Raw genomic sequence first — 6,000 nt, forward strand, 5'->3', positions numbered from 1 at the left:
CTGTGTTTGCTTTAAGAATCAGCTATCAAGAAAGATCAGGTTCTTTATATGGGAGGGTGCTTTCACAGACACATGACCAGTGTACAGTGATGCTCCTCAGAGATAAGAACTAGAAGAAAAAGGCCAGCAAAACACCAGAGTCTGCTTTGAGAACCAGTTTTCCCTCTGATTGACCAACAGTACACGCAAATAAGGACCACAGGCAAAGGTAAGGGGCTGAGGTTGGCAGTGTCAGGGGAGACCCTCTGCAGAGACCCCCAGCTCCCATGGCTGAGTGATACCCAGGTAGGACACAATGTGGCAGCCAGGACTTGATATGACTTTCAGATGAACTCTGTGAACACACTGAGTTGTTTTGGTCACTGTTTTCCAGCATGTAAACCAAGTGTCTACCATGGCAGAATAAACTCCTCTTTCCCTTCCCTGATGTTGCCTACCTACCTCTGGGTCCTCAAGGTGGCTGGAGAAATTCTGATTCTGCCATTTCGCAGGAAGCAGATGACCTTGTTTGAGGTGGGGAGGTGAGGAAACCTGGGTGGATTCTCAGCTGTGCTCATGGTGATAGCCCAAATAGTGACAGGCCCCATTCACTGGCATGGTCAATGAAACTCCCTTTTCCCCATAGCCACCCAGCAAGGAGCAAGCTATGGAAGCTGCTGGGTGTGCAGTTGTAGGCATGGGTGTGGGAGTAACCACATCTGAAAGCATGACACCTTATGTGCCAAATACTACACTTTGGCAAAAGCAGCTTGGTTGTTTTCCATTTGGAAAATACCTGAGCCCATTTGCTGTACTGGATTTTGCCCTTGTTCTAACTGTGAACAAGTGTATCTTTAAACAACTAAGAAAATCATAGCCCGGCTGTTTTTCTATAGCTTCCTAAAGAAGCTTGGTTTACAAGTAAGGGAAGGACTTCATCAATTAACTCGATAAGAAGGTATTTATTTCAGTTCTGCAGTGCCAGTGAATTGAGAAGACAATCTGGAGTGCTCTCACTGTTTGCAAACCATTCTGTATTTTCTCTCCAAAGGTACTCAATTCAGAAATATTTATTAAATATTTGACACAGCACCATGTTTTCTATAACAGAATAGCTTTAACATCAAAAAAGATTTAATGATCACCCATAACTAACAAGGGAATAAGAATTAAGTCATTCATCGGACAATGTTGTCTATAAATGATGCTCTCTTGCAGAGCTCGTGAGGAAGAGGAGCATTCCAGTGGCAGGCAGACAGCATCTCACCTTCCCACTGACATTGCTGTGCACAGGAAGCTGGTCCAGCAGTGTGGGGAGAAGTGCAGGGAGCAGCCCCTGGCCCGTGAGGCTGCTGTGCTGCAGCACCACTGACCTCTGGCTCTGCTGCACTGAAAGCCATGATTCTAAGTAAATTTCCAGATCTGAGTTTTTTCCAATAACTGGGGTGTTTGGTGAACTTTCTAAACTGCCAACACAATATATATGTCTATCAAAAATATTGGCTTGATAAAAGTAGACGGTGACATACACTGCCCGCAAGTGCTTCTCCTAATTTGCCCTTGAGAATTTAGTTTCAGATAATCTCTCTTGGGAGTGTAACTCTTCTGGAGGCAATCACAGTTTGTATTTTTAACCTTTGAATCGAGTATTTTGAGAACTCTTTCCTTTTTCTGTTCAAATACAAACCAGAAGATACATTCAGTACATTCATTTAGACCAGTTTAATCTCTAATGCAGCTATGTGTCTTCTATTTTTTTATCTTCTGAAAGCATATCTTCATTTTTTACTTTGTTTTAAAGCTAATTGCAAAAGAAGAAAATAACAAATTAAACTGAAAAGAAAATAGAATTAAACAAATGGCAGAAAACAAATTCACATATATATGGCTCTGCTGTCAGTTTATAATAAAAATGTTAATGTAATTAAGCAAATTACTTTGTCATCCATGGTTCTTGTAATGAGATGATGTGTTAGGGCAAGAGAGAAGTTCTGAAATTTGGCTGTTTAATTACCTAAGCACAAAGTTTAGAAGCTTCAGGATAAATGAGATCCTTGTAGTTTCTGGATTATGCGAGTCATGACTTGCAGAAATGTTGTTTTCTTTCCTAAAGAAAAACAGCAGATAATTATTATTATTATAGCATGGAACAACAAGAATTAGTGAAATGCATTGTGCAAGTCAATGCTCCTCTTTCTACACTATTTTTTCAGCAGAAGCTGTGAAACAGTCTGCACTTCTGATGGAGCTGATCTAAATTACTGATGGGCCAAAACTGTTTTTCAGGGTCAAATTTGGCCTGATTTTAAAAGGTTTCTTATTGATTGAAAGTGAATCTGAAATCAGGCAGAGTTAGACGGGGCCCAGTTATCAGCAGATCCCATTATGCCGAGCAGAGGGAGCTCTGCGTGGCCTCTGTAAGTTAAGCATATGCTTTAGTGCTTTGCAGGACTCGTGCCAGAGATATCCATCCTTTAGAAGATAGAGTTACCATGCTCATGGACAAACTCCAAAACAGGGCTCCGTAGCAGAAAAAGCATCAGATGAAAAACCTTAACTGAAGCCTTCTTTTCTCCTGAATGACCAAGAACAGAGGGGTCCTCTCAAAAGCACCCATGATTAAGATAAAGGGGATTACAGCACTGTCACTCAGAGCAGCCACATGCAGTGCATCCTTTCTAACTTAAGAGAAAAGAGATTTGAAATGCTGATAGACCTTACTAATAGATACAGGCTGCAAATAGAATCTTGCAGAGAAAAAAAAAGCTTCTTTTGTAGCAGCTGTGGCTGCTACACCTTACAAACTGAGAGTGTGTAAAGGTAGCCAAATCTTTCTGACAAGAAGCGGGTATAAACAAGCAACTGTAGGTTGTTTCAAAACCGGGAGCGCTGGCTGCACAAGAGCTTGGGGGTGAGGAAGAGGACACACACAGACAATGCCAGCTCAGCCGCAGAAATCCTTGTAACAGGTTCTGATTTGCTCATCTCTGCTGCTTTCATTTTTCTCCTGTCTTGGTTGAAGGGTTTGTGTTTAATAACATCATTTGCATCAGCATGTCCCAACTGACCAAGGTACTAGGGCTGGGAAAGATTAGCATGGTAATCTCATTCTGATGGATAAAATTAGCAAAGATATTCCCCTGAATCGAGAGCTGCCATTGGCGAGCTGCTGTGCTTAGAATCAATTACTAAATTACTTTGAGCTCTAAGTCGACAGTAACAGAAAAAAATTGGCATCGACCGATGTGAAATAAGATAAAAAATATGCGATCATTAAATCTCTCGCTACTATTCGCGAATGTGACTCACAAGAACTGCACAAAAAATAAGGCAGAATTTAATTTTTAGCAGTGGTCCCTGTCATCGTTTCAACCAGCGCTGCTCAGTGCATGGAAGCACAGCTCACCCTTGCTATCCAGCTGCTTGGAGAAAGAGCTGGGCTGCTCGCAGGTCCCACCCTCTTCTGAGCGGGGCATATCATGGGGACTGAAAGCTAGAAGACCAGCTTCTGTATGTGCAAGCAGAGCAGGACAGAGAAAGGCTTTGCTAAGGCATAAAGCCTTTCCTCATGCTATAATTATCTGCTCTGTTTAAGTGTACCATACGTACTTAACGCTTTGCAAGCATCGAGGAGGGTAGGTTCCTGCCTCAGAGAAGGCACAGTCTGAAAGATTTTCTGTGCATACACACAGTGCACAAAATCCACAGTACTGAGTAAAGTCCCATGGCCCCATGTGCCCACCTTGCTTGTTCTAGCACAAAAAAATCCTCCAACAAACATCCCTCTCCCAAATTCTAATATTACTGCAAAAAGTATCTTAATAGCAACATCATGCTGTTTATAGCAAAGGCAGGGGTTTGCTCAGGCTTCAAATGTGATCAGAATCTCTGATCTTTGCTGTACACAGACCTTCGTTTACCCAATTGACAGGCAGGACAAGGCAGAGGGGCTTTGATGCTTTGATGGAGATGGTCAGAAGAGCCAGCATTTGCATTATTATGGCTGAGCTTGTGGAAGTATCTACAGATTTTGCTGTTTTTTGACTATCCCAGTTGAGAACAGTGGCACACAAATCTGTCTTTCAGAAAATGTCAGACTTTTGAGGCTTCTTTAGTTGAACACATACACCTAGAGATCTCTCAGATCACTAGCTGCTTCTACAGACCTCCTAAACTAAAGTCACAGAAGCTGCAGCTAAATACTCATTCCACTTTTTCCGGAATCGAGGAAAAGCAAAAGAGAAAGGCAAAATGAAGTTACCGTGTTACCCACAATGTAGGACATGGGACATCCTAGTTTTGAATATTGCCCACTACCTTTACTACAGTTATGAAATAAATGGGCTTCAGAATGAAAAATACTCAACTAAGACGCGATCAGTAAGATAGTGGGAATGTAGAAAAAAGAAACATGAAAGAACCTTTTCAGCTTTAAACACTGGGAATCACAGTAGCATAAGTAATTGATAATATTATTAGCACAGTATACATATCAGCTGTCAGGATATTATGAGGACTGAATCCAATCTCTGTTGAGAGAGTCAGGGTCAACATCATTAACTATAGATCCTGTCCTGGTTTACATATAGAGCCCTCAGGCCAAGTGTCTGCCAGATACATCTCTATAGATGTGCATAGCTATAGGACATACGGGGGGCTAATCACACACATCAGTAATAGACAACAAGCTTTTGTTTATCTGAAGGTTTACTGGAATTAACTGATTAGTGTCAACTTGACACAATAACTTTTGTCTACAATGTAGTAGATCATTTTGATGGTTTTATTGATGGAGTGTTGACTAATGTAAATTGTAAGGGTAGTTGAATGAAGTAGGAAACATTTTAGTTAAACAGAAATTGAAAAAGCCACTAGCAAACATATCTTTAAAATGTCACATTCTGCAGCCTTACAGATGCCATGATAATAATAACAATGAAGGCAACAACAATAAGAATAATTTAAAATGGAAATAGACACCACCTATTCATAAATTTGCCTCTTGCATACAACCTTAGATGATATCCTAACATAAGATAAATTTGACATATCTCTTTCTGAAAATAAAGTAGCTTAATGAAAGAAAAGAGACAATAAAGTAAAATATAGTTATTTACCTAAGCCCCATAGTGGGTCCAATTTAGAATAAAATTATGAAAAATATTTAAGCAAAAATGTCTGCTGGCTAAATTAATTCTTCACATAGCTTCATAACATTATTTTCTATTTCTTGTGAGATGTAACTACTTTCTTCCATAGTTAGTGCAGGGCATACTGTTTACTTTCCTCTGCTGAGTGTCAAATACCTCTTATGAACTAGTCTAGGCTTTCTGTTCTCATGGCTTCACAGCCCGGTTAAGAGTTCCTGGTTTAAAGCTACACACATGATTTTATTCATCTTCTAACATAAGTAACAATAGACTTCTCTGGTTTGGCTATTAGATTATTTAGTGCAACTGTTGAACCATCTTCTTTGAAAGTAGTCTCAGGGAATACAGTGATTATGTCATGAATGCTTCAAACAACAGAAAGATGTTATATGGTCTGCTATATTTATATTCTGCTATAAATAACAGAAAACTAATTCACATTCTTTTATAACTTCAAAATCACCTTCCTTTCCTTTCCAGGCACAAGCTATTCTCCCCACAATAGGAAGTCAAAAGCATTAGTCTAAGACAAGGGGGATACTGTGCATCACAAAACAAAGTAATTAAATTGAGTCAGGATTATCAATGATGCCCAGTTTCAACCGCTGAAGCTGCAGTTAGTAACCCCAGTCTGTTCCTCTATCAAAAAGCTATTTATTCTTCATTACTGGCTATCCCTGGGTTATAGGGATTCATTGTCATTGTAGTAACTTTTAGTAGGAACATTTAGTGCAATGATATTATGGAAATAGCCATTTCAGAGCTAATGGGCAAAGTAGTATCGTGTCACAGCTTTCCAGCAGTTGTCAGCACTGGTGAAATCTTGTCTGTATTATCACCCTTTAGGATTCATTACATTTATTTGGCTTAT

This window comes from Neopsephotus bourkii, unplaced genomic scaffold (genome assembly GCF_033783945.1).
Source record: "Neopsephotus bourkii isolate Nb327-2 ecotype Australia unplaced genomic scaffold, CSIRO-AGI_Nbou_v1 NB_259, whole genome shotgun sequence".
Taxonomy (NCBI): Eukaryota; Metazoa; Chordata; class Aves; order Psittaciformes; family Psittacidae; genus Neopsephotus; species Neopsephotus bourkii.